The sequence below is a fragment of the Somniosus microcephalus genome, chromosome 13 (genome assembly GCF_052327205.1).
Source record: "Somniosus microcephalus isolate GS21.2 chromosome 13, FLI_Smic_1.0, whole genome shotgun sequence".
NCBI lineage: Eukaryota > Metazoa > Chordata > Chondrichthyes > Squaliformes > Somniosidae > Somniosus > Somniosus microcephalus.
Window position 1 is genome coordinate 168,837,122 of NC_140999.1, and position 27,581 is coordinate 168,864,702.

Below are 27,581 nucleotides of genomic sequence, written 5' to 3' on the forward strand. Positions count from 1 at the left end.
GTAATCCGGAGATTATTACCTTTGAGGTCCTGCTTTTTAATCTCTTCCCTAGCTCCCTGAAATCTGCCTGCATAGAGTCATAGAGTCAAGGACCTCATCCCTCTTCCTACTTATGTCATTGGTACCGATATGGACCACAACCTCTGGCTATTCACCCTCCTGCCTCAGAATGTTCTGCAGCCGCTCTGTGACATCCTTGATCCTGACACCAGCGAGGCAACATACCATCCTGGAGTCACTTCTACAGCTGCAGAGACACCTGTCTGCTCCCCTAACTATCGAATCCCCTACCATTATTGCTTTCCCTATCTTCTTCCTCCCCCCCACCCCCCCCCACCCCCGTACAGCTGAGCCACCCGTGGTGCCGCAGACTTGGCTCTGGCTCCCCAGAGGAACCATTGCCCTCACCAGTACTCAGAACCGAATACTGGTTGGAGAGCGAGATTTACTCAGGGCACTCCTGCACTACCTGCCTGGTCCTCCTCTTTTGTCTGGTGGTCACCCATTCCCTTTCTGCCTGCACACGCTTTATCTGCGGGGTGACTACCTCCTGAAACATGCTATCCACGTAGCTCTCAGCCTCGCGGATGCAGCGCAGTGACGCCAGCTGCTGCTCCAGCTCCAAAACCCAGAGCTCGAGCTCCTCCAGCCGACGACACTTCCTGCACATGTGGTTGTCCAGGACATGGGAAGCATCCTGGACATCCCACATGGCACAGGATGTGCATTGCACAGGACTGAGCTGCCCTGCCATGCCTTTACTTAGTAGACTATTAACTAGAAACACTTACCAGCTACTACCAATCAGCTCCTTCCCAGGTTGTGATGTCACTTTAGCTGTTTTGCAGTTGTTGCTTTTGTTGTTTCGCTGGAGATCCTCCGCCTCCTCGCTGCCATCGCTACTCCGGTCTACACTCTCTCTGGGCCTCCCGCTCAACTTATACTCCACCTCCTCGTTGCCATTGCTGCTCCAGTCTGCGCTCTCACTGGGCCTCCCACTCAATTTATGCTCCACCTCCTCGCTGCCATCGTTGCTCCGGTCTGCACTCTCTCTGGGCCTCCTGCTCGATTTATGCTCCACCTCCTCACTGCTGTCGTTGCTCCAGTCTGCACTCTCACTGGGCCTCCCACTCGATTTATACTCTGCCTCCTCGCTGCTGTCGCTACTCCGGTCTACGCTCTCTCTGGGCCTCCTGCTTGATTTATGCTCCGCCTCCTCGCTGCTGCCATCGTTGATCCAATAAATGCAGAAGTCAGCTGGAATGTCCACTAACACTAAAGCATTCCAAAATGTTTGGAATTTAAACCCACCCACATTAGGTTTACCTGCCAGGCAGATAAAATGAAAATAATTCTCAGGAATGTTACATTAATAACTTAAAGCATTGAATAGTGTTGTGTCTCCTCCACAAATATCTGCAGGAGTAAATTAATGACTGATATACATAGAATTGTGTTCAATTTTATATAATATATAAATGGTGTCAATGTGACTATCAGTCCCTTACATCTATCACTGGTTTAAAAGGGCATCCTTGCAAAAGGGACCAGTGAAAATTGAAGGGTGAACTTGGTCTTGGTCGCAAAATGGGTGGTAGCGAATCGGCAGCCTGTTTTACACGGTACCCGATTATGCTTTTTTCAATGGAAAAGAAAATCAGGCAACGTGTGAAACGGACCAATTTCACCCCCCTTGTGTTAATGATAACTAACAAGTATCGTGTGAAGTGCCACAATCCAAGTCACATTATATGTGTTTATCTGACATATGGGACTAAACTTTCCCTCCTGTGTGTTCTGAGTCTAGGCTGGATTAGAAGTGACAGCACTGGGGTAGAATTCAGCTTACTAACGTTTAATAAGGGGTTCTAAAGAGCCAGCACAGGCATGATGGGCCAAATGGCCTCCGTCTGTGCTGTAAATTTCTATGATTCTATTATATTACAGTAGGATGAGCTTATTCCCTATGTAAGTAGGTAAAAAAGAGAGACATGCTCTTCAAATAGCTCACCGTTATTTTCTTGGTGGCCAAGTTGGGGCTCAAGTGCAATTTTTAACGGATAGAGGCCTGCCATGCCAAGAAAGAGAGACATGGGATGAAGAAGTGATCAATGTAAAAAAAATAATTCCAAGTAATGCAGAAAACTAAGTAAATGGAAAAGTTGTCAAACTGAATTCCTTGCATAATTAAGGTGCTGGAAACAAACATTGTTGTATGCAAGTATTAGCTGAATGCAGTAACTAGGGGCTACTTTTAGCGCCCCGGAAAAATTAGCGCCCCCACGACAGAAATCGAGTGGTAGCACCCCAAGAGGGAAGTGAGGCGCTACTGGAAGTGCCCTGCCTCCCTCTTGGGGCGCTGAGGAGGAATATCACAGTGCTACGTGGCACTGCGGCACGTCGCGCCACAGTATTGCAGGCCTTCCTCCCCTTCTTAAAGGGGAGGGGCCTTGCGCAGCACGACCCGGGGCCCAGCTGGTCCCCCGGGGATCGGGTGTGCTGGCAAAAGAGCCCAGCACTCAAGAGAAGAGCCGGGCTCATGGAGCGCAGCTGGCACTCCGCGTTGTGCGGGTAAGGAGGCTGGGGACGGGAGCGGAGGCAGGTGCTGGCAGGTGGCCAACAACACAATAGACCGCCCCGCACCTTGCCTTTAAATAGTGCCTCCCCGGCCGCAGGGAGGCCCCCCTGACCCCGTCGGACATAGCACCAACGGTAAGTAAGAGGCGCTCCCAAAGATCGCGGCTGGGGCGCTGTGCATGGCGATGATGTCATAGAAACATAGAAAAATAGGAGCAGGAGTAGGCCATTCGGCCCTTCGAGCCTGCTCCGCCATTCAATGTGATCATGGCTGATCATCTATCTCAATACCATATTCCCGCTCTCTCCCCCTACCTCTTGATGCCTTTTGTGTCTAGAAATCTATCTATCTCCTTTTTATAAATATATTCAGTGACTTGGCCTCCACAGCCTTCTGTGGTAGAGAATTCCACAGGTTCACCACCCTCTGAGTGAGAAATTTCTCCTCATCTCAGTCCTAAATGTCCTACCCCGTATCCTGAGACTGTGACCCCTCATTCTAGACCCCCCGGCCAGGGGAAACATCCTCCCTGCATCCAGTCTGTCTAACCCTGTCAGAATTTTATATGTTTCAATGAGATCCTCTCTCATTCTTCTAAACTCTAGTGAATATAAGCCTAGTCGACCAAATCCCTCCTCATAAGACAGTCCTGCCATCCCAGGAATCAGTCTGGTGAACCTTCGCTGCACTCCCTCTATGGCAAGTATATCCTTTCTTAGGTAAGGAGACCAAAACTGCACACAGTACTCCAGGTGTGGTCTCACCAAGGCCCTGTACAACTGTAGTAAGGCATCCTTGCTCCTGTACTCAAATCCTCTTGCAATGAAGGCCAACATACCATTTGCCTTCCTAACTGCTTGCTGCACCTGCATGTTTGCTTTCAGTGACTGGTGTACAAGTCGCTACCGGTTACCGCCGCCGCTAACCTCCCGCTGAATTTCGCAGGAGGCGTAGGTGGTACTGCGCCCGGGCACTAGTTGCTTTGCGCCCCGTTAGCGCCCTCTTAGAAACATAGAAACATAGAAGATAGGAGCAGGAGTAGGCCATTCGGCCCTTCGAGCCTGCTCCGCCATTCAATGAGATCATGGCTGATCATCCAAACTCAGGACCCTGTCCCTGCCTTCTCCCCATATCCCTTGATCCCTTTAGCCTCAAGAAATATATCCAACACTTTCTTGAATATATTTAATGAACTGGCCTCCACCGCCCTCTGTGGCAGAGAATTCCACAGGTTCACCACTCTCTGGGTGAAGAAATTCCTCCTCATTTCAGTCCTAAATGGCTTACCCCTTATCCTTAGAGTATGGCCCCTGGTTCTGGACTCCCCGGCCATCAGAAACATCCTTTCTGCATCTAGTCTGTCCAGGCCTGACAGAATTTTATAGGTTTCGATGAGATCCCCTCTCAATCTTCTAAACTCCAGTGAGTATAAGCCCAATCGACACAATCTCTCCTCGTACGTCATTCCTGCCATCCCAGGTATCAGCCTGGTGAATCTTCGCTGCACTCCCTCCATGTCAAGAACAGGACACTAACAGGAGGCGCAAAGCAACTGAATTTTTCCCCCAGATGTTTAAGTACACCATATATAAAAAAAGTACATCAATAAAATCAAAAGTATGCAACTTAAATGTAACTGTATGACGTGCTGTGAGGTAAATAAACAATAATATTGCAACAGGCACACATACATTTTTATCTATTTATTATATTTCAGACATCAACAGGTGAGAAGCTTTGAAATACATGAAATATAATGCCACTACGTGGTCCAATATCTCCTGCAAATAGCCTTCAGCAGACTGTATGGATATCTGAATGGTGTCAATAAGGAGGAGGACTGGTTTGAGTCTCACCAATGTGAGCAACGGATCAACCAGTGTTATTGCAAAACATTTTTGCAAAGAGCTTATCTCCTTATTGTGCCAGCAAGTTTATCTGGCCTCTGACATGTAGGACTAAACTTTCCCTCCTGTGTGATCGGAGTCTGGACTGGGTTAGAAGATGCCACAACACTAGTGTAGAATTCAGCTTACTAACATTTAGTAATATATTCCAAAAGTGAAATAAAAACTGTTAACGCTATATAACGTCTATGAAAAACTCATGCTGGGTAGCTGATGGTGTCTGGAAAATATGCCATTCAATGCAGCAGGGCTAAAACTTACTTGCATGTGTAGTACCTCAGCACTGTTAGTTTGTTTCTTTGTTCTTAGGTAACACTGGCAAGGCAGCATTTATTGCCCGGCCCTAGTTTCACTGAAAGCGCTAAATGTCAAACACACAGGGGTAGATTTTCATCTTATCTCTTTGGCGATAATCTGGGAGAGTGGATTGCCCGCCCGTTGTAGAACCCGACCAATTTTCATTCTGTTAGATTACTGCCCAGGCAGTGAGGCAAAGTTTTACCCCATAGGCCGCGATTTTGCCGGCGCTCGGAGGGCGGTTTCGGAGGTCAGTCCGCTGTTAAATTCAAAATGATTTGACGGCGGGTGAACCTGCCTCCATGTAAGTTTCCAAAGTGTCGGGTCTGCAATTTCAGACATCAAGCGGCAGGTAAGGCATTTAAGATAGTTAACTGCTTGTTAAGTACTTGTTAACTACTATTTTGCCAGCCTTTTTCTATTTTCCCACATTTTTAACGAGGTTCGCTTCGTTCGGAGATCACATCAGCTAAGTAGATTGGGTTCTCTATGTCTCCCCATTGCTGTGAATAGGTGACAGCTGCAAAAGTGGGATGAAAGCTATCATTTCACAGCTGGTCACTTCCCAATGTCAGGAGCTTGAGCCTTCAGGACTTGGAAGACACTTTTGAGTTGTATGCAGTTTGGAAGTGTTTGGAGTAAACTCTCTATCCACTGTCACCTCCTTGGAGCAAGCTCTCTCACCATTGACAGGTCGCTTCTGTCATCTCAACTTCAGCTGCCATCTATTCCAGCAACATGGGTGCTCTTGAAAAAATCTCACCTTGGTCCTCTGAATCCCTCCACGATCAGCCCCAACACCAAAATCACCAGGTACACCAGCAGCACCAACAACAACACCAACCTGCTCCGCAATCACCTGATGCTGCACAGGACACAGGGCATCAGCACCCGACCACATTGCTGCCCGGGAGGCCAGCGATGCCATCACCATGCCCTGTTTTACTTCACTTGATGCTGTACACCCTGGCTGCCACATGATGATCCCTACAATGACCAAGCCATTTCTTTCACACTCATCGCCATTGCGGGGGATACCGTTATGTCTCACCATTCACTGCAACTCACTAAGACACTGCCAAAGGTGAGCACAGATCTGTCCAATGAGGCAAAGTGTGGAAAATAAAGATTTCAATGTTTGACAACATATTAACAGAAACTTCACATGAACATTGCATAAGACACCCAAGTGCCTAGCCTTGTGTCTTGTTAGTTGGTATGATTGCACTAGGATGAGGGTGAGTGTGCGGGGTGGCTAGTGAGATGGGGAAGTGATAATGTAGATAGAGGGGGATGGGTGGAGGTGCAAGGTAAGTTGGTGTGAGTAAGGATGTGCAGGAGTAGGGTAGGGAAGGCACAGTGATGGGGATGTGATGAGTGGCACAGCAGGATGAGGTTGAGTGTGGTTTTGCAGTAACGTTTCGCGATCTGCTGAGATCATTGAAAGATTTGTGCCACTGCAGCCTGGTCCTCCTAACCACATCCCTGCTTTTGCCCTCCTGTGCAATGTGCAACCAGGCTACGTTGGTGTCCTGGGGAGGTCTCTTCCGCCCATGGGAAGGGAAGTGAACCTCCCTGCGTGCTGTGACTCCCTCTATAAGCATATGGAGGGAGTCATGCGAGAGCCATGGTACAGCCGTGCACCTTTGTGCAGTGCTTGTCAGTGTTTGCAGCACCTCAATGCAGTAGAACACTGACAGCAGAACTGTCAAAATCAATGTGGCCGTGGCCCCTTTAAGGAAACCGGCTGATGACGCGTCATCAAATGATGTCATCAGACCCGTTTCCTTTTAATTGGCCGGTAACCCCGCTGGGCGGGCTTAACAAGCCCTATTAACGGAAAATCCTTTTGACAGAACGGCTGCAGCTGGGAGCGGGACCAGAACCCACCAACCAGCTCTCCTGCCGTCATCCCGCCTCCGCTGGGAAAATCCAGCCCCTATAGTGTGGGGCTGGAGTCATATGTAGACCAGAATGGATAGGGGTCGCATATTCCCTTCCCTGAAGGACATTAGTGAACCTGAACCAGTTGGGTGTTTGCAACAATCTAGCAGCTTTCATAATCATTTTCTGGTGCTAGCCATGAATTACAATTTCATAGCAAGATTGGAACTCAGATCTGGGGGTGATTTTGCCAATGGGGGCGCGTTGGAGGCAGGACTGCTGCTTGTCGGGTTTTAGTCCCGCCTCCATCGACTTGTGGCCAACCCATACTATTTTCCCTTGATTGACCTTGTTAAGCCCGCCCAGCGGGCTCAGCAGGCCAATTAAGGGGAAGTCGGTTACAGAGAACATCAGCGTATGATGTTTCATCTGTCAAAAATTTTTGACAGATGAATTGTCATCATTTGATAGCTCTGTGAAGCTATCAAACGCTGACATTCTCTGTTGTTTGATGAGTCCTTGTATTCGAGACTCATCATACCTATCTGCTGAGCAGAAATGAGATGGCTGTTACATCGGAGAATGCAGCAGCCATCGGTCATCTCTGCTGGTGAGATGCGGGACTCTCCGGTTTCCCAACTGTTGAAGCCTGCAGGAAGAAACAAAGGTAAATAAACATTTTCTATCACTTTTCACTCACCTCAAATACTTAACTCACCACACTTGCACTCATCACTCACCTCCACGGCGCACTTCTGCACCCCTTCGACCCCCGCAGACCCACTGCTCGCCTCGGTGACCCTGGCGGGGTTTCTCGACGTCGGGAAGCCCACACCTCTGGTGGAAAAATAGGGATAATCCTCTTAACTGCCGGTTAACTACCTGTTAACAGGCAGTTAAGTGGCTGTAATCCCCTTCCCGCCTCCAGGAGACGGGGCCCAGCGCGGGTCGGCTACCCGCCTCTTGGGAAGATGGCACAAAGGCGGGTTGGGGACGGAGTGGGTACTGGCCCCCAGATTCTGCCATTTTCCTGGCAGTCCCGCCTCCAAACCTGCCTCCCCAGGGCTGGCAAAATCGCCCCCATAGCCTCTGGGTTGCTAGTCTAGTATTATTAACCCCTAAACTATCACACCCTCATGTCACTTTATGCCATATTTTCCACATACCATTGCTATCCACCCTGGACACTCGATACAGCTTGCCCAACCCCAACAAAGCTATATCAATGGGATGATACCACTACAACGAGCATAACTAAACCAACACTGACTTCTGTTAACATTTATTGGGGGTGAATTTCCACAGCGGATCTCCTGCTCCTCCATTGTAACGTTGGTGAAAAAGCCGCAGAAGCTCCAGTAAAATGGCATGAACCGAGGAAATTCATCCCCATTGTTACTGAGTAAAATACATAAAAAGTGTATTGAACTCCATGGTGAGAACATTTGATACAGTAGAAATTTTTAAATATATAGAGAGGAAATACAATAAATCAAATTTTTATAACATAAAAAACTGTTATTTGTTCTTTCCTTTCCGTGCACTTTTTTCTCTAAATGTCTTTTTTCATGGATCGAGACTCCTGTCAGTTCTTCAACTCTTTGCAATTCTGAATCTCTGTTCTACTGACCTCTGCACCCTTTCCTCACAAATACTTCTCGTTTTCATTTCAGCTGTTTTATTTCCATCTCCTTTTTCATTTTCTCTCTGTTCTCTGGCTGCATTTTCTCAGAAATAGCTTTCTTTTGTCACAGATTTTATATTTTGTTGACCATTATTTCCTGGCTGTTAGAAGTTCACACATTTCTTAATGCTGCCTCATATCACACTTTCTCCTGTCAATTTCTTCGATTTTCATTGAGGTTTGCTACCAAATTCTTTTGTGTGCCAGTAAGGGAGGACCTGCTTATTTGGTTTTGGCTTTATTCAGCTTCTAATGTGCAGAAAAAAAGGTGAAAAATCAAGACTTAAGTATTACTAAATTATATGGGTTAAATTAGAAATTCCCACCCCTCCATTGTAACTTTGGTTGAAAACTTTTGCATGGTAAGTACATAATCGGAACAGATACAATGAACTTTCAGCTAACACGTATTGCGCTGTGGGATCAAGAAAAATAAATTGCCTTTATACTGTTAGCATTACTTAACATGTTTCTCTAATACTCCTCTTTTGACTATTTTCGCAGAGGTGTAAATCCATTTATTTTTACTATGTAACATTAAAACAGGAGTGAGATGAGCTTTAGAAGGACACATTATGCACTGGGACATGTGTAGCACTGGGCCATATTATTAAACATCATACAATGTACCAGGAGCCAGGCAATAGAAGTAATGGGGGGAGATTGTCACTGGCTCTGTCGGGCAGAAACATGGTGGTAGCGCCCCAGAAAAACATGGAGGGAAACTTATTGCCCCATTGCCACTCCGAATGATGCCAACCTGAAAGGGGCCACCGCTGGGCAGTCGGCGAGCCCAGCTGTTTCAGGCCACAGGCAATTAAGACACAAATTGGCATACATAGGACACCGGTTGCCAATTTGGGAGACAACTGGGCAGAGCATACAGGCGAAAAGGACCAAAAATGGTCAGGTGGAATTTTTATTTTTTTTGGTGGGGGGGTGGGGGGGTGGAGGACAAGAGGAACAAGAATGCTTCTCACCCAAACAATAGCAGAGTGCAGTTTGATTCCCGGTTATTCCCTGGTCTGTGCTGAATTATCTGATGTCAGCTCGGGCACTGCTGGGAGCACAACAATTGGCTTTAGTTTCCCTGGGCTGGGAAGGATAAAAATCAGCACGATTCTTGCGTCAGCTTGCTGTCCAGTGACCTCTGTTGGAATGTGCACATACGTGGATATCGGTGAGGAAAGGATCAGGTTCAGCTGTGATACTATCTCCACACTTGAATAGCCAAATGACAGTCACCTTATATACTCCCAATAGAGAAAGGCCATTTGGACAAGGTAGCTGGCGGCTGCTGGTGCTTCTGAACCTTATTCTACATAAGTCAGGGCTTTCAAGAGAAGAGGTAACAAAGAGTTGGAATAAATTGGGGCAGGGCAGGGGCGGGGATGCAAGAGCCTTATTTTGCCTGTAACAAAGAAATATCTGTATTATTCAATAAACTACAACTCCCCACTGTACCTTGAATATATTATACAATATTGCATATAGATGCAAAAGACCCCATGGCACTATTTCTTAGAAGAGCAGGGGTATTCTCCCCAGTATTCTGGCCAATATTTATCCCTCAACCAACATCACTAAAACAGATTATCTGGTCATTATCATATTGCTATTTGTGGGAGCTTGCTGTGTGCAAATTGGTTGTCGAGTTTCCTACATTACAACAGTGACTACACTTCAAAAGTATTTCATTGGTTGCAGAGTGTTTGGGACGTCCTGAGGTCGTGAAAGGTGCTGTATAAATGCAAGTATTTGATTCTTCTTTCTTCATAGGATATGGGAGAAGGTACTTCGACCTTCCGCTACAAAATGAGCAATATGTATATTCTGCATTCTGCTTCTGTAGCTATCTTAGACCTTTTTATCTACACAGACATTTCTCTCTCTCTCTCTCTCTCACACTTAGAAACAAGAGTCGGCTGAATTTAATTTAAACAACCAATCTGAACTAGTTGCTGAAATGCTTTCATTGAGATACCACAACAATACCAGCTTTAAAGCTGCACTGGGTTAAGGTGGGTTTTAAGCTTTATGAAAAAATTCATACTAATTTGCATCTTCTCTTTTTTACCAAATATCTTCACAACAACATTTAGTGCTCTTAAAAAGTTCTGCTTATGTACTAGGTTTATACGCAGGACTTTTATTCGGATCTCCCTTCAAAGCTTGAATAATGTTACAGTCCTTTCAGGACTTCCCTCCTTTTAATCAACTCTTTCTTGTTTTGTGTTCTCGCTCAGATATACACAGATACACTTAAATACAAGTGATGCAACACATTATAAAATAAAATGGCTACATTTCAGATGCAGTTTTCCTTGTTACACAGACATTGGGTAAATTACTGTGTATGTGTACGAGATGTTCCTAAACATAATTTTTTTTTTTAAGTTTTGGCTGAGTTCTGGATCAACTTTCTTCTATTGGTCCAGTCAGAAATGTAATTCTGAAAAAAAGAAAGATTTGTACAAAGAGCAAAAACACTAATGCCATCCTGTTCCTCACTCCCTGGTCTCTTTTACATTTTTGCCTGACGTGATTACTCTTCTTGGCATTGTTTAACTTCAACTAAAAGCATCAAACAGATTGGAGTGCTGTGTGGTTGTTGTCCAAAAACAGCAAGCAGGAATCACAACTCAAATCCCTCGGCTGTCCTCCTTCAGTGTTTATTCCCTGCGACATGAAATGTCTTCACTCTCTATATCACTCCATCAAGTGGCTGACTGAGCACTAATAAAATTCACTCCACCACAGCAAACAATTTAAAGCAATAAGCAGCACTAAAACTCAAACTTACAAATTCCCAAGTGAGAATGAAGAGTCCCTATGTTAGAAATAAAAAGGAAAAAAATGACAGATGCTGGAAATACGTAGCAGATCTGCCAGCTTTTTAAAACAGTCTGTTTCTATTTAAGAGTTCCTACTACTTGGGTTACTATACTGCTCAATTATGTGGTACTTGAATTGCTTTCACATATTTATTTTCCATTAAGAAGTATTGTCATTTCAGCATTTCCTTTTCTTTTTGGTTATCTTACCTTTAACTTCAATACATAAAACCCTTCATCACTGCAGCAATTTCAGCTTTCAGTAGCATAAAGAGGGAGCAAATGAACGTAGATGTCAAACAATATCTTTCCAACAGACAACCAGCTATTGAAGGTAATCAGGGATATAGATCTACATGTAAAAGAAAACTCTCACAGAAATGATTATTTTCTTTTGGGTGTAAGATGCAAATTCTCTGATTAGGAGCCTCCACCAATGATCCCAGTAGTGTGGTTTTAGATGGGTGCAAGTGGTCCACTACATTGTGTGTGAAGAGAAAGCAAGCAAAGTGAACAGATAAATATAAAACAAAATATTGCAAGATTACAGATGTTGGCTGTGCACTCTGTTTTGCAAAAACAGTTATTCAATTCCTATTTTATTCAAAGTGAAAACTGGTGAACAATAGACACAGAAACAATGAACCTACCTAAAATTACCTTTACATAATCTGGAATAATTACACTGAATGGTCTGATTTACAGCTCCAATCACAATACTGCACTGATGTACCATAAAGCATAACTTACAGTATTTTGTTTTCAAAGATTTTAAAATAACTAAACGTTAAGTTTTTACTACTTTATTGCACAGAACCCAAACAGAACAATGACAATAAGGGTGACTAATAATAAACTATGCTAATAAAGTATGCTACAGCAATAATACAAGTACAGGGAAAACTGACACTGTCCAGCCAAACAATTTAATCAATCCTATTAAACTGTTCAGTAATTTTAAATGCCCTTTTATCACGCTATTTAAAAAGCAATAATAAATGTATGAAGTAGATGATCGGCGGCTTGCCTGAGGCACTGATCACTGCTACCACTAATGTAATTTGAGCCTGAAAGCCACTGCCTTTTAATTGGATAACCAACACCTCCAGGTATAATCATATAGCTACGCACTCTCCTTCCATTGAAAAGTAAGAAATGTAATAAGCTGGTGTAAGAAGAATTAGAAAATCACTTTACCCTAAAGTCATACAACAACATTTTAGACACACCTTCATACCTGTAAGTTTTTCATATGCTATATTTTTGTAACAACTGAAGTTCAGTGATGTTTGGCTGTTTAGCGAAATGGAACTGTAAAGTTAGTGAACCACCCAAATTGCAACCATAAATGGCTCAAAATGGCGTAACAATAGACGTGGAAACTGAACTTGTTGCCAACACTGTTTGAATCTAAAAAAAAGACTCAACTGGATTTGGCTCAGTTTGGTGAAATTCCTGATATTCAGGTGAGTTTGAATGTCAAGTTTCATTTGATCGACAGCTCCCCCTCCCCCCTCCCCCCTCTTCCCCATACGCACACACTATTTGGAAAAATACTCTGCTCTCTTGTCATCTATAAACCTTTATTTCAATCATATTTCAATATTAATGTAGAGATAGTAAAGGTTAATGTGAATTGACTGAGTTTTCAGTAAACTTCAGATTACAAAAATATTACATGTTTGGACTGCTATGGTTTCAATTTTTAGTACTGATGGTACATGAGGGAACCATTTGTTTATTTACCCAATGTTAGAATTAATGAATTGTTAATTACAGAGGTTAAGACTACATGGTTCTGGAGTATTTATGACTTAAAGGTGTAAATGATGTACAATGTTAATTATCCGTTATTTCTTTCCTAATCGTGAGTATTTCAATATCAGATTCTACTTAAAAATATTAACAGTTGTCCTGTCACTGAAAAGCTATGTTAACTATTATATGCAGGGTGAAGCTAATGTTGCTGGTAGATTTATATCAGTGTAAATGTTTACAAAATTTAAGACTGAAACATGTTACTTACAAAAATAAAAATGCTATTTCTTTTCACAGTGGATTGCAGAGATATTGGCCTAGAAATTCAGTGGGCTTTGCGCCCAGTTACCGCCCAAAGAGGGCTTCTGCGCCAGTCTGCAAACTTCGGGCGAACTTCATTGACGCGCTAATTGCGGCGGTAGCCGTTAGCGCTGCGCCGCCACCGATGACGTCATCGGTGTGCGCAGCGTCCCGGTACCGCCCCGACACCGGCCTGACCCCCATCTTCAGTAGCGGCCGCCTCTTCCGTGGCGGCCGCTAATAACATTCGGAGACCGGGTCCGTACAGCAGCCTTAGTGGGGCGCTTTAAGGTGGAGGTGCGGCCGGCCGCTTTTTCGGCGGCCGCCTGCCCGCACCTCCTTCCCCGGCTTCCTCCACCCCCCCCCCCCCCCCGCGGCATTGCCGGCTGGTTTCCGGGAGCCCGGCACTTCTCCGTTGTGCCGGGCTCTTTTGCCGGCACTCGCGATCGGGGCTCCGGCTGCTGCAGGCACCTCCCCCTTAAGAGAGGGAGGAAGGCCTGCAGTACCGCAGCCTGCCGCTCCGCTGCGGGTGGCACTGCGGCCACTAGCGTGCCGATATTCAGTTTCAGCGCCCCAAGCGGGGGCGGCCACACCCTTGAACAGCGGCCGTCCTCGACTTTGGGCGCTGAAACTGAATATCGGCTGGGCGCGAGTGGCTCCGCGCCCAACGGTAAATTCTGGCCGCCAGCGAGCTGGCGGGGCTATAGCTAATTTCTAGGCCATTATCTTTAGTTGCATTTAAAGATTCACAAATATTAATGCCGCTGAACGCCTCATTGCCGAATTGGTGCCAATTACAGCAGCTGTGATTTTTGTATCGCTACAAAGGAGGAATAATCTTTGGACTGTAAAGTTTCTCAGATTTACAGCTTTTCCAATATCCTACCCTGGGTAGCTCACAATGTTGCAGAGAGATGTATAATTTAGAAAGTACTCTAAGATCATGGAGCAACATTTAAAAAAAAACTATGGGAAAGGAAGGAGGAAAGAAAAAAAGAGAGATAATTTGTGTACTGCTTCCAGGCTATCTGCCAACAGCGTATCCTGACTTTGTAACAAGTGAACAACAGAGCCCGAGTCTCACCATCTGACAAAATACACACCATCTTGTTTGGTTGGTTTCAATCCTGACTATTTTAGAATAAGTTTAAAATAAGAAACCTTCATAATAAGAAATATTAGCAATGACACTAAAAACAGGCAGCCTGGTGGAACATTGCATTGTTAGTCCAATGCGTTGAACCAGAGAAGCTCAATTGTGGGTCTGTGCTTATAATCCTCAGGGTGGCAAATAAGGAGGTACTGAATGAAAAGAAAGAAAGAAGAAAGACTTGCATTTCTATAGCACCTTTCACAACCTCAGGACATCCCAAAGCGCTTTATAGCCAATGAAGTACTTCTGAACTGTAGTCACTGTTGTCATGTAGGAAACACGGCAGCTAATTTGCACACAGCAAGCTCCCACAAACAGCAATGTGATGATGACCAGATAATCTGTCTTTAGTGATGTTGATTGAGGGATAAATATTGGCCAGAACACTGGGGACAACTCCCCTGCTCTCCTTCGAAATAGTGCCATGGGATATTTTACGTCCATCTGAGAGAGCAGACGGGACTTCGGTTTAACATCTCATCCAAAAGACTGCACCTCCGACAATGCAGCACTCCTTCAGTACTGCACTGGAGTATCAGTCTGGATTTTTGTGCTCAAATCTCTGGAGTGGGAGGAATTCCCACATGGCAAAGGGGAAAATCAGAAGACAAATCAAGCTGCATCATGCTCATGCGTGCCCTAGCAGCCAGCCACAGATAGCACTAGTGAGTAGATCAACTGCCTGTCCATTCAGTTGGGGAAAAGACAAAAAAAAGAAAAATAAAACATTATGATAAATTATTTTTTCCTGGATGCACCACAAATGTAAACAAAAACTTCAATATCGTGCACACTTTCTCCCCTCTTAAAAATTACTTTTTATGCTACACCCTTCATCTCTCACCCCATTTTTCTGGAACATAAAAGTATAGCACATCTACACTGTAGATCAGCAAATATTCCGAATGTGTTTTAACCAGAATTTTCACTGTATCACCTACATGGTCAGCTTAGCTCAATTGATAATACATTTCCCTTTCTGTCACAAGACTGTAGATCAAGCTCTATTGCAGGACTTCATGAGCTAGGCTGACACTTTAGTGCAGTACTAAGGGAGTATTGCGCTGTCTGGCTAATCAGGTGGATGTTAAAGATGCCATAAAACTACCTGAAGAGCAGGCAGTTCTTCCAGTATCCAGGACAAATTTCATCCCTCAACCAACACCAAGAACAGATTACCTGGTCATTCATCCCATTGTCGTTTGTGGCACCTGGCAATATGAACAATGGCTGCTGCGTTTGTCCATTTAACAATTAGCACATCTAGTTAATTCACTGTATGTGAAATACTTCCATATGTTTCTGAGGAGACCAAGATAAAGTTCTTTCTTTCAGGGTACCCTGTTGCTATAATCTTAAATTTCATCCACAGCAATGAATGGAAGCCAAATTACCACAAAATCCTGCAATCCTTCACTATGAGAGGTGTTGTCAGGCTCTCTTCATGTACCTTTATGTCTTCACTGCACCTTTATGTGCTGCAGAAAGAAACTTGATGCCATAATTGGTTCGGAAATATTAAAATGAACAGTAAAGTATGCTACAAATATATTAGTAAAAAGAATTATTAAGTGCGAGGTAGGACTCCTGATAGGAGAGGATAATGGGCTAGTAGAGGATAACAATAATTGGCAGGGATACTTAGCAATTACTTCACTTCAGTCTTTACAAAAGAGAAGTATATTAGGAGGTGGTAAATCCTGAATGGGTTAAAAGCGAGATGAGAGATATAATAAATAAAAGGAACATATTAGAGAAGTTAAAGGAGGGCAGGATATATCCAAAGATCCTGAGGTAAATGGGAGAAGAAACAATGAAGACCTAGAAATTATATTTCAGAGTTCTATTGAGACTGGAGGTGTTGCTGGAGGACTGCAAAGTGGCCAATTAAATAACCATTTCAAAAAGGGAGACAGAGCTAACTGGGTAATTACAAACCAGTTCAATACCCAGGGTAGGGAACATTTTGGTATCCTTAATTAAATTGAAATTACTAAATATCTAGATGAAGATGAAATAATTAGAAGCAGCCATCACAGATTTTAGAAAGGAGGATTAGTGCTTGACAAACCTAATAAGAGTTCTTTGAGAAGTGACAGATATGGTGGATGGGGAAAATGTGGTCGATGTGGTGCACAAAATCTTTCAGAAAGCTTTTGACAAGATACCATACAAAGACTATTGGAGAAGATTAAGGGGTATGAAGTTTGGGGAGGATAGAAAAATGGATTTAAAATAGTTGGAAGGGAGGAAGCAGCGAGTAGGAGTTAAAAAGCGGTTTCTCAAAGTGGTTGGAACTAGGACCATGTCATGTTCATTGTATACATCAGTGATTTGGAAGTAGGGTTAAAAGGAGTGGTGTCCAAATTTGCAGACAGTACTAATATAGGAGGCATAGTAAATAACTCTGAGGACCAAAGGAAGCTGTGAGGCAAAAGGTAGCAGATGATTTCAATGTCAGTAAATGTCAAACGGTACATTTGATTAAAAAAAAAGTTATAATTATACTTTGGATGGGGGAAAGTTGGGTTATGTGGGAGAGCAAAGGGTATTGGGAGTTCAGGTTCACAAGATGTCAAAAGCAGCATCTCAAGTGGATAAGGCCATAAAAAAAACTGTTGGAATACTGGGTTTTTATGGCCAGCGGTAGAGAATATAAAAGTCAAGATGTATTGGGGAATCTGTATAAAAACTTAGTAAGGCTACAGTTGGAGTAGAGTGTGACGTTTTGGGTTCCAAACTATAGGAAAGATTTTGTGGCAATAGAGAGGGTACAGCACAGAAATACGAAGAAAGACATGAAATATTGGGAGTGTTTTTATTAGAAAAGAGGAAATAGCAGGGTGATTTGATGGCGGTGTTTAAAATTATGAAGAGATGGGGCACAGTAGATAGAAATAAACTGTTTCTAGTGGTTGAATGGTCTGAAACAAGGAGATGCAGCTATAAGATTAAATATGAGATAGGAAACAGAGCAGGAGAAACATTTTTATACAGCGCGTTGTGAGGCTGTGCAATACACTACTGGAGTTAGTAATTGAATCAGAGACATGTCAACATTTAAGAGTAGGATAGATAGATGAAGGAAAGGAGAATAAAGGGATATGGAAACAGGGCAGGCACATGGGATTAAGACTACTGCTTGTGTGGAGGATAAACAGCAACACAGAGTGGATGGGCCAAATGTCCTGTTTCTGTGTTGTAATTCTATATAATATACCCTAGTTAGCTGCAGTCAGAAATAGATGTGCATTATCTAGGGGTGTGTACTACATGCAGTCCATTTCCCTAAAATATGTTAACATAAAATGATCACCTGGGTTTTAGGCCCAGTCACCATTCAAAAAGATGCATGATTCATATTCAAAGTTATAACAAATAGGAAAATGGTGAACCAAAGGTAGGTAAATGTTAGTGAGGTTACTGGTCAATTTCCAGTTGGGAATGGAAGATGGAGTCAAAATGTGCAGTGGACTAGGAACCATGCAAAAGTTCAAATAGAATCATTGTGAATGCTACGGCCACAGACAATGGCCTGGGGTTTCCACTCACTCGCGCTGGGTTTTTTCAGTGCAATGCGCCCAAAATTGGCGTAACCAGCGCGAAAAGAAATCGCGGAATTTGAAGCGCCAATTACGTTCAGCACATCTCCAGATCTCCAGATCTTTTGCATTAGTTTAAATAAACAGCGCGCTAGAAGCAGGCCCCACCCACAAAACTAGCCACGCCCCCCAGGGTGAATTAATCACCATTGGGAGTTTCCACGAATTGCGCTTGTTTGCGGGCCTTTGAGGAGGCTCCAAAAATTAAACTGGTTCTTTTGGGTGAAAGGATACTACCTGTAATAGGAACGTTTTAAAAGCTTTTGATTTTTGTTTTAATTAATGAGAAACTGACTACTATACACCAATATAACTAGAAAATGGCTCTGTATATTTTTTTAAAGTTATTTCCAGTAATTTAAAATCGGATTACTCACAGGTGGTGAATTGGCACTGTGATTAAAAATGCTTATTTTTTCATGAGAAACCCATATTCTGCTGTATTAATCAATCTGCACCTAGTTACCACTCTTAAATATATCATCAAGGAATATATTTTAAAGCAAGATTTTTTTTAAATTATATTTTAACACTGTCCGATTGTGCTTGTCCAAGGAAGATTTTGCATTCGAACGATATCCAAAGCAGAAACTCTACCCCAGTATGTCTAATCAACAGGAGGTAGATTTTCTTCTTCAGTACTGGGGCATAAGAGTTCAGTGGAATGGGAGCACTTGTCACAAAATTGGGTGTAAGGCCAGCTGGCAGGTAGCAGGCTCCCATCCCTGAAGGACATTAGTGAACCAGTTGGGTTTTTATGACAGTCCAGCAGCTTTTGTGGTCATTTTACTTCTGGTGCCATCCCTCAAATTTTGAATTCAATTTCACAACTTGCCATGATAGGATTTCAACTCGTGACCTCTGCTAGTCAAGTGCTATAACCACTAGTCCTACTCAGGTACCCTCCCTCACCTCTTTTTCCGGTACATCGATGACTGTATCGGTGCCGTCTCCTGCTCTCGCCCTGAACTTGATAAGTTCATTCACTTTACTTCCAATTTCCACTCTTCCCTCCCCTTCACATGGTCCATCTCCGACTCTTCTCTTCCCTTCCTTGACTTCTCCGTCTCAATTTCTGGCGATCGGCTTTCGACAAACATCCACTACAAGTCCATTGACTCCCACAGCTACCTGGACTACACTTCCTCCCACCCTGCTTCCTGTAAGGACTCTATTCCATTCTCCCAGTTTCTCCATCTCCGCCGCGTCTGTTCTGACGATGCCACCTTCCATACCAGTGCTTCCGACATGTCTTCCTTTTTCCTCAACCGAGGATTCCCCTACTGTGGTTGACACGGCCCTTGACCGTGTCCGTTCCATTTCCCGCACTTCTGCTCTCACCCCTTCCCCTCCCTTCCTGAACAATGATAGGGTTCCCCTTGTCCTCACCTTTCAACCCACCAGCCTCCACATTCAACGGATCATCCTCCGCCATTTCCGCCACCTCCAACGTGATCCCACCACCAAACGCATCTTCCCCTCACCTCCACTTTCAGCATTCCGAAGGGACCGCTCCCTCCGCGACACCCTGGTCCACTCCTCAATCACCCCTAACAGCCCTTCCCCTTTGCCTGGCACCTTCCCGTGCAAGCGCAGGAGATGCAACACATGCCCTTTTACCTCCTCCCTTCCCACTGTCCAGGGCCCCAAACATCCCTTCCAGGTGAAACAGCGATTTACTTGTACTTCTTGCAATTTAGTATAATGTATTCGCTGCTCACGATGCAGTCTCCTCTGCATTGGGGAGACCAAACGCAGATTGGGCAACCGCTTTGCGGAACACCTCCGTTCAGTCCGTAAGGGTGACCCTGAGCTTCCGGTCGCCTGTCACTTTAATTCACCACTTCACTCCCACTCTGATCTCTCTGTCCTCAGCCTATTACATTGATCCAATGTAGCTCAACGTAAGCTCGAGGAACAGCACCTCATCTTTCGATTAGGCACTTTAAAGCCTTCTGGCCTCAACATTGAGTTCAACAATTTCAAACTATAACCCCCACCCCCATTTGCCATTCCCATTTGCAACATTTTATCTTTCCTGCCTCTTACAAAAGCACAGTATGTTCCTTCATCCCCTCCTGTCTCTAATATCTGTTACATCTCCAGCTTTTTCCAGTTCTGATGAAGGGTCCCAGACCTGAAACATTAACTCTGTTTCTCTCTCCACGGATGTTCCCTGGCCTGCTGAGTTTTTCCAGCATTTTCTGTTGTTATTTACTGTAACCACTACCCTACCGTACCCCATCTGCTCCATTTTATGTAGCTCCTGAAAACTGAGATTAGAACAATATTGACAGAGGTGCGGTGCCATGTTTCAGTTCTACGTGCACCCACTGGGGAGAGCTGTAGTCCTGGCAGGGTTTGGCAGCAACACTGAAATGTTGGAAGAAACCAATTTGGGAGATGGAGTGGTGGCACCGGGAATGCAATCAGTATGGGAATCAGGAGTTGGACCGCTGGTTTCCCTCTCCTAGCATTGCAATTTTTTTTAATTGTCTTATTAAAAAAGCTAGCATTTATGAACACTGCCATGATCCAAGACTAAGCACTGCATGAATACAGCAATCTCCCTGCCTTTCTCTGCTCATATCTCCCATCTGCAACTACCTGAAAATCTCTGACAAGGAGCTAAGCAGTGACCGTTTCGAGGCAGGTGTCTGGCAGATGCGAGCAAATCCTAGTCAGATTATCAGAAAGCCAGGGAGAGCACTTAGCTCATCCTGCAGATGAGTTTGGCAGAATCTGTGGATCTCAAAGACTATAACAACCTGCTAACTGTGGAAAAAAAAATAAGGGGCACAATTTAAATGGATGAATGGATTGTTTCATATATATCCATTCACACTAAGGGATGTTTGGTGATTTAAATTAGCAGTTTTTAAAAAAATATATACTAGTTATTTGAGGTTCATATACCCTTGAGGTACAATATCCTCACTAATCATTCAAATTCTACTCCCTGCTTGATACATTATGGAAGGTAGTCTAGCAAATGAGCATATTATGTGTGTGATTAACTGGCAAACTCCAGCAGACTGTTGCCATGTGACACAGTACATTCTCTTTACCTAGCTTTCTGCCAAGATCTATCTATTTCAATCATTGCTGATTAGAGGGAAAGTCGGAGATAGCTAATCTGCAAGTAGTTATTTTAAAGCACAGTCTGCGCACGTATTCAAGAAGGGACTGTGAAATGTAAAATGCAATCCATGAGTGAGAAAGACCTGATAACTCTCGAGTGACTTTATCATATGTACGTTTTCAAGGTTTTCTTCACCAGTATGGAAAATTCTATATACTCCACAGTTGTTCATTGCGTATTCTATTTATATAGTTATTTTATATGCTAATGTATTGAGTGAAATGCAGAATTAATTATTTAAATAATATAATATTCAGCTGATTTTTGTTGTTTTGATAACTATTCTAGTTCACAAATGGGTAAAAAGTATTTCCTGGCCATAAATATTTTAGAAATCTATCCCAATAACCGTACCTTTTTATAATCATTCCAGCAAGTATTCACTTAATAGAACCCCAGATGAATTATTGCATGGAGAAAATTAGAGCTGCTCTGATTAATTAGAAGTGATTACCTGATCAAAGAGTTTAATCAGCATAAAATTCAATAAACAATTATCAGCTTCTCATCCAGCCAGCCAAAATGGCCTTTTTTTTAATTCATTGATGGGATGTGGGCGTCGCTGGCTAGGCCTGCATTTAGTGCCCATCCCTAATTGCCCTTGAGAAGATGGTGGTGAGCCGCCTTCTTGAACCGCTGCAGTCCATATGGTGTAGGTATACCCACAATGCTGTTAGGAAGGGAGTTCCAGGATTTCGATCCAGCAACAGTGAAGGAACGGCGATACAGGTCCAAGTCAGGATGGTGTGTGGCTTGGAGGGGAACTTGTAGGTGGTGATGTTCCCATGCGTCTGCTGCCCTTGTCCTTCTAAGTGGTAGAGGTTGCGGGTTTGGAAGGTGCTGTTGAAGGAGCTTTGGCGAGTTGCTGCAGTGCATCTTGTAGATGGTACACACTGCAGCCACAGTGCGCCGGTGGTGGAGGGAGTGAATGTTGAAGGTGGTGAATGGAGTGCCAATCAAGCGGGCTGCTTTATCCTGAATGGTGTCGAGCTTCTTGAGTGTTGTTGGAGCTGCACTCATCCAGGCAAGTGGAGAGTATTCCATCACAATCCTGACTTGTGCCTTGTAGATGATGGAAAGGCTTTGGGGAGTCAGGAGGTGAGACACTTGCCGCAGAATTCCCAGCCTCTGGCCTGCTCTTGTAGCCACAGTATTTATATGGCTGGTCCAGTTCAGTTTCTGATCAATGGTAACCCCCAGTATGTTGATAGTGGGGGATTCAGTGATGGTAATGCCATTGAATGTCAAGGGGAGATGGTTAGAATCTCGCTTGTTGGAGATGGTCATTGCCTGGCACTTGTGTGGTGCGAATGTTACTTGCCACTTGTCAGCCCAAGTCTGAATGTTGTCCAGGTCTTGCTGCATATGGACATGGACTGCGTCAGTATCTGACGAGTCTCGAATGGTGCTGAACAGTGTGCAATCATCAGCGAACATCCCCACTTCTGACCTTATGATGGAGGGAAGGTCATTGATGAAACAGCTGAAGTTGGTTGGGCCTAGGACACTGCCCTGAGGAACTCCTGCAGTGATGTCATGTGATTGAGATGAATGACCTCCAACAACCACAGCCAACTTCCTTTGTGCTAGGTATGATTCCAACCAATGGAGAGTTTTCCCCTTGATTCCCATTGACTTCAGTTTTGCTAGGGCTCCTTGATGCCACACTCGATCAAATGCTGCCTTGATGTCAAGGGCAGTCACTCTCACCTCACCTCTTGAGTTCAGCTCTTTTGTCCATGTTTGGACCAAGGCTGTAATGAGGTCAGGAGCTGAGTGGCCCTGGCGGAACCCAAACTGGACGTCAGTTGGCAGGTTATTGCTGAGTAAGTGCCGCTTGATAGCACTGTCGACGACACCTTCCATCACTTTGCTGATGATTGAGAATAGACTGATGGGACGGTAATTGGCCGGGTCGGATTTGTCCTGCTTTTTGTAGACAGGACATACTTGGGCAATTTTCCACATTGCCGGGTAGATGCCAGTGTTGTAGCTGTACTGGAACAGCTTGGCTAGGGGCGCAGCTAGTTCTGGAGCACAAGTCTTCAGTACTATTGCCGGAATGTTGTCAGGGCCCATAGCCTTTGCAGTATCCAGTGTCTTCAGCCGTTTCTTGACATCACGTGGAGTGAATTGAATGGGCTGAAGACTGGCATCTGTGATGCTGGGGACCTCAGGAGGAGGCCGAGATGGATCATCCACTCTGCACTTCTGGCTGAAGATAGTTGCAAATGCTTCAGCCTTGTCTTTTGCACTCACGTGCTGGGCTCCACCATCATTGAGGATGGGGATATTTTTGGAGCCTCCTCCTCCTGTTAACTGTTTAATTGTCCACCACCACTCACTTGATATAACCTGCACATATATTTCATTGGGTTATTCAAATATTGTTCTTGTGACATTAGTGCAACAAACATTGAAATGCACTTTTAGTGCTCAACTTGTTAGCAAAAAAACATAAACTGAAAAAGTCAGGATTCAAGGAGCATGACTGACACAGTACCATGCCCGACCTTAATACACATTTGGCAAAGAAAGCTGTAAGTTTAAAAGTGAACTGTGCAATGTGTAGTAACTTGATCATTTAATCAGACGTGGCAGCTACATGTTTTTCTCACATTATAAGGAATGCTGTTTTATTCAAAGTATCCTATTTTAAAATTTTTGGATGGCAGTTGTATTGAATATTCTATACTGGATGTATTTATTTCAATTTTGGAGTCCATTATTAAGGAGACAGTAACAGGACATTTGGATAATCATAATTTAATAGGACAAAGTCAGCATGGTTTTATGAAGGGGAAGTCATGTTTGACAAATTTGCTGGAGTTCTTTGAGGAAGTAACATATAGGGTGGATAAAGGGGAACCAGTGGATGTAGTGTATTTAGACTTCCAAAAGGCATTTGACAAGGTGCCACACAAAAGATTATTGCTTAAGATAAAAAATCACGGGATTGGGGGTAATATTCTGGCATGGATAGAGGATTGGCTATCTAACAGAAGGCAGAGAGTTGGGATAAATGGTTCATTCTCAGACTGGCAATCAGTAACTAGTGGTGTTCCGCAGGGGTCAGTGCTGGGTCCCCAACTCTTTACAATCTATATTAACGATTTGGAGGAGGGGACCGAGTGTAACATATCAAAGTTTGCAGATGATACTAAGATGGGAGAGAAAGTAATGAGTGAGGAGGACATAAAAAACCTGCAAGGGGACATAGACAGGCTAAGTAAGTGGGCAGAGATTTGGCAGATGGAATACAATACTGGAAAGTGTGAGGTTATGCACTTTGGCAGGAAAAATCGTAGAGCAAGTTATTATCTTAATGGCAAGAAACTGGAAAGTACTGAAGTTCAAAGGGATCTGGGGGTCCTGGTGCACGAAACTCAAAAGGTTAGTATGCAGGTGCAGCAAGTGATTAAGAAGGCCAATGGAATGTTGGCTTTCATTGCTAGGGGGATAGAATATAAAAATAGGGAGGTATTGCTTCAGTTGTACAAGGTATTGGTGAGACCGCACCTGGAATACTGCGTACAGTTTTGGTGTCCATACTTAAGAAAGGACATACTTGCTCTCGAGTCAGTACAAAGAAGGTTCACTCGGTTAATCCCGGGGATGAGGGGATGGACATATGAGGAGAGGTTGAGTAGATTGGGACTCTGCTCATTGGAGTTCAGAAGAATGAGAGGCGATCTTATTGAAACATATAAGATTGTGAAGGGGTTGGATCGGGTGGATGTGGGGAGGATGTTCCCGATGATGGGTGAAACTAGAACTAGGGGGCATAGTCTTAGAATAAGGGGCTGCTCTTTCAAAACTGAGATGAGGAGGAACTACTTCACTCAGAGGGTGGTAGGTCTATGGAATATGCTGCCCCAAAAAGCTGTAGAAGCTACATCATTACATAAATTTAAAACAGAAATAGACAGTTTCCTAGAAGTAAAGGGAATTAAGGGTTACGGGGAGCGGGCAGGAATTTGGACACGAGTCTAGGTTCGGATCAGTCATGGCCCTGTGGGTAGCGGAGCGGGCCCAGGGGCCGTGTAGCCTGATCCTGCTCCTATTTCATGTATCTAATTCTGTTAGATTCAGGAGATGGTTCTGTGATAGTGGATTGGCGGTTAGGATCAGATCAGCCATGATCTTATTGAATGGCGGAGCAGGCTCGAGGGGCCGATTGGCCTACTCCTGCTCCTATTTCTTATGTTCTTATGTTCAATCAATTTTGAAGATACTATTTTCAAAGGAACCCTTTTCCTTGAAGACATAGCTTTCAAACAGCCCAAAAATTCTATTGTAACAACAAAGGCAGACTGCAGTCTTTGCTTGTCCAAACTGGCCAATATTTTCAAGTAAGGATTCCTCCTTGCAAATTTGCTTTTTAGAATGTTGCCATAACTACGCATAATGATATAAGCAACTGAAACTTATGTAGAGGAATAGCACAAAAATCCATAATTGCACTCTGTTAAAATGCATATATTGATGATCAGATTAACCAGATACATTCCTGATTGGCTGTGTAAACCCCAATCTCTTTTGCCAATAATGCTCACAGGAGTATCAGCCTGCATTCAAAATAAATCACATGAATCTTGGAAATTTTAACTGTGAAGCAGTTAGGTATATAACTGGACAACCTGCTGTCTTGCAAGTACTGTATTATGTGGCTAGCAAAACAGCATTTGAAATGTATCATACAAGCCTTATACTGTATAGAGTTTGATGAAATTAAAGTACAGTATACAACACACCATTTTCACCTCAGTTTCATTATGGCAGAAAGTGATCCAAAATCTAGATATTACACAGCAATTAAAGTAAATTACATGTGTTAGTCTTCACTAAACCCAAGTAGCTTCTATTTTTTACTAGACAACACAAAATCCTAAAGTATCGTGGTGCTCCATGAAATGAGCTGCTAATGTTGAATAGAACAGCTTAGTCACTGAGGATATATTTACACTGCAAGTTTAGCAGAGGCTTGAAGTGATTTTGCCTTTGTACCAACACCAAACAGGCAGTGAACAATCTGGAGTCAGTGTCCAACCTGACTTACAATATACTCAGAGTTGGTCCCCTGGGCACTTTGTAAACTCACCTAATCCCAGTTTAAATATTATGGGAACAGGAAGAGACCATTGCCCACGCCTATGCCCAAGCATGCACACAGTTCTTTCCTGGGCAGAAATATCACAGTTCCAGATAGGGTTCTGCCTGGCTGGAACCTGAACTGCAGCTACTGGACTCAGTTATGGACACTGTTCAAAATCCAGCATCAGAGATCATCTGATGACTTTGATCACAGATTATCACATCCTCAGAACATCACAGAGCAGCTCACATATTCAATTAATTACTTTGAAGAGTAGTTACTGTTGTCATATAGGCAAACATGGCAGCCAATTTATGCTCACCAAGGTCCCTCAAACAACAAATGAGATGACTGACCAGTTAATCTGTTTTTAGTGGTATTGGCCAAGAGAGGAATGTTGTCCAGTACACTGAGAGAACTCCCCGCTCTTCTTCAAATAGTATCCTGGAATCTTCTCCATAAACTGAAGAGCCAGATGGGCCCTCAGTTTAACATTTCACCTGAAGGATAGTACCTCCAACAATGCAGCACCCACTCAGTGCTACAAAGAAATGCTCAAGTAGGGATTGAACCTTAACTTCAGAGGCAAGAGAGCTGCACCAATTGAGCCAAGCTAAGATACAGATAGACATTTCTTTTCCTTTTGACATGTAGTCAGCATTTGGCCTCTTTTTTTACACATAATTAGACATGATTATGAACAACGGGAAACAAACACCACTTCATTCTATTGTCATAGAATCATACAGCACCAAAGGAGGCCATTCGGCCCACTGTGCCTGTGCCAGCTCTTTGGTAGAGCTATCCAATTAATCCCACCCCTGCTCTTTCCCCATAGCGCTGTCTGGATTATTATCTTAAGGGAGAAAATATAAATGGGTTTTCCCACTGTCTTCATAAAGGGACAGGGTGGGAAAACTTCACATTGCGTACTTCCCCACATTACAATAGTCAGAGATTTTTTGTTGGAAAATATAACTCTCTAAAGGCTAATTTTTCTCTTTCCTTCTTGGGTTTCCCTTTCCCACATTGATAACCCTGCCCCCTTTTGATACATCTCACGATATCAGACAGGGTCTCATCTAATCACTCCTGCCCTCCACCCTATCACAGATCATTCCCTGCCCCATCCTTTTCCCTGGCTCTGTACTTGCTTAAAAACTGTTAAATTTCTAACTTCTTCCAGTTCTGATAAAAGGACATTGAGTTGAAACGTGAACTCTGTTTCTCTCTCCACAGATGCTGCCTGAACGGCTGAGTGTTTTCCAGCACTTTCTGTCTTTATTTTAGACAGGGCCGATTGGCCTTTTCCTTTTCCTAATATCCCCTTTGTTCTGATCTCCAACT

The 27,581-nt window shown here is 43.8% G+C and overlaps 1 protein-coding gene across 8 annotated transcripts in view; it reads right to left on the bottom strand.

Moving 5' to 3' along the window:
• The window catches only part of ptprt (protein tyrosine phosphatase receptor type T), a 1,756,894-nt gene that overhangs the window by 1,716,231 nt on the left and 13,082 nt on the right, over nt 1-27,581 (bottom strand). The window lies entirely within an intron of this gene.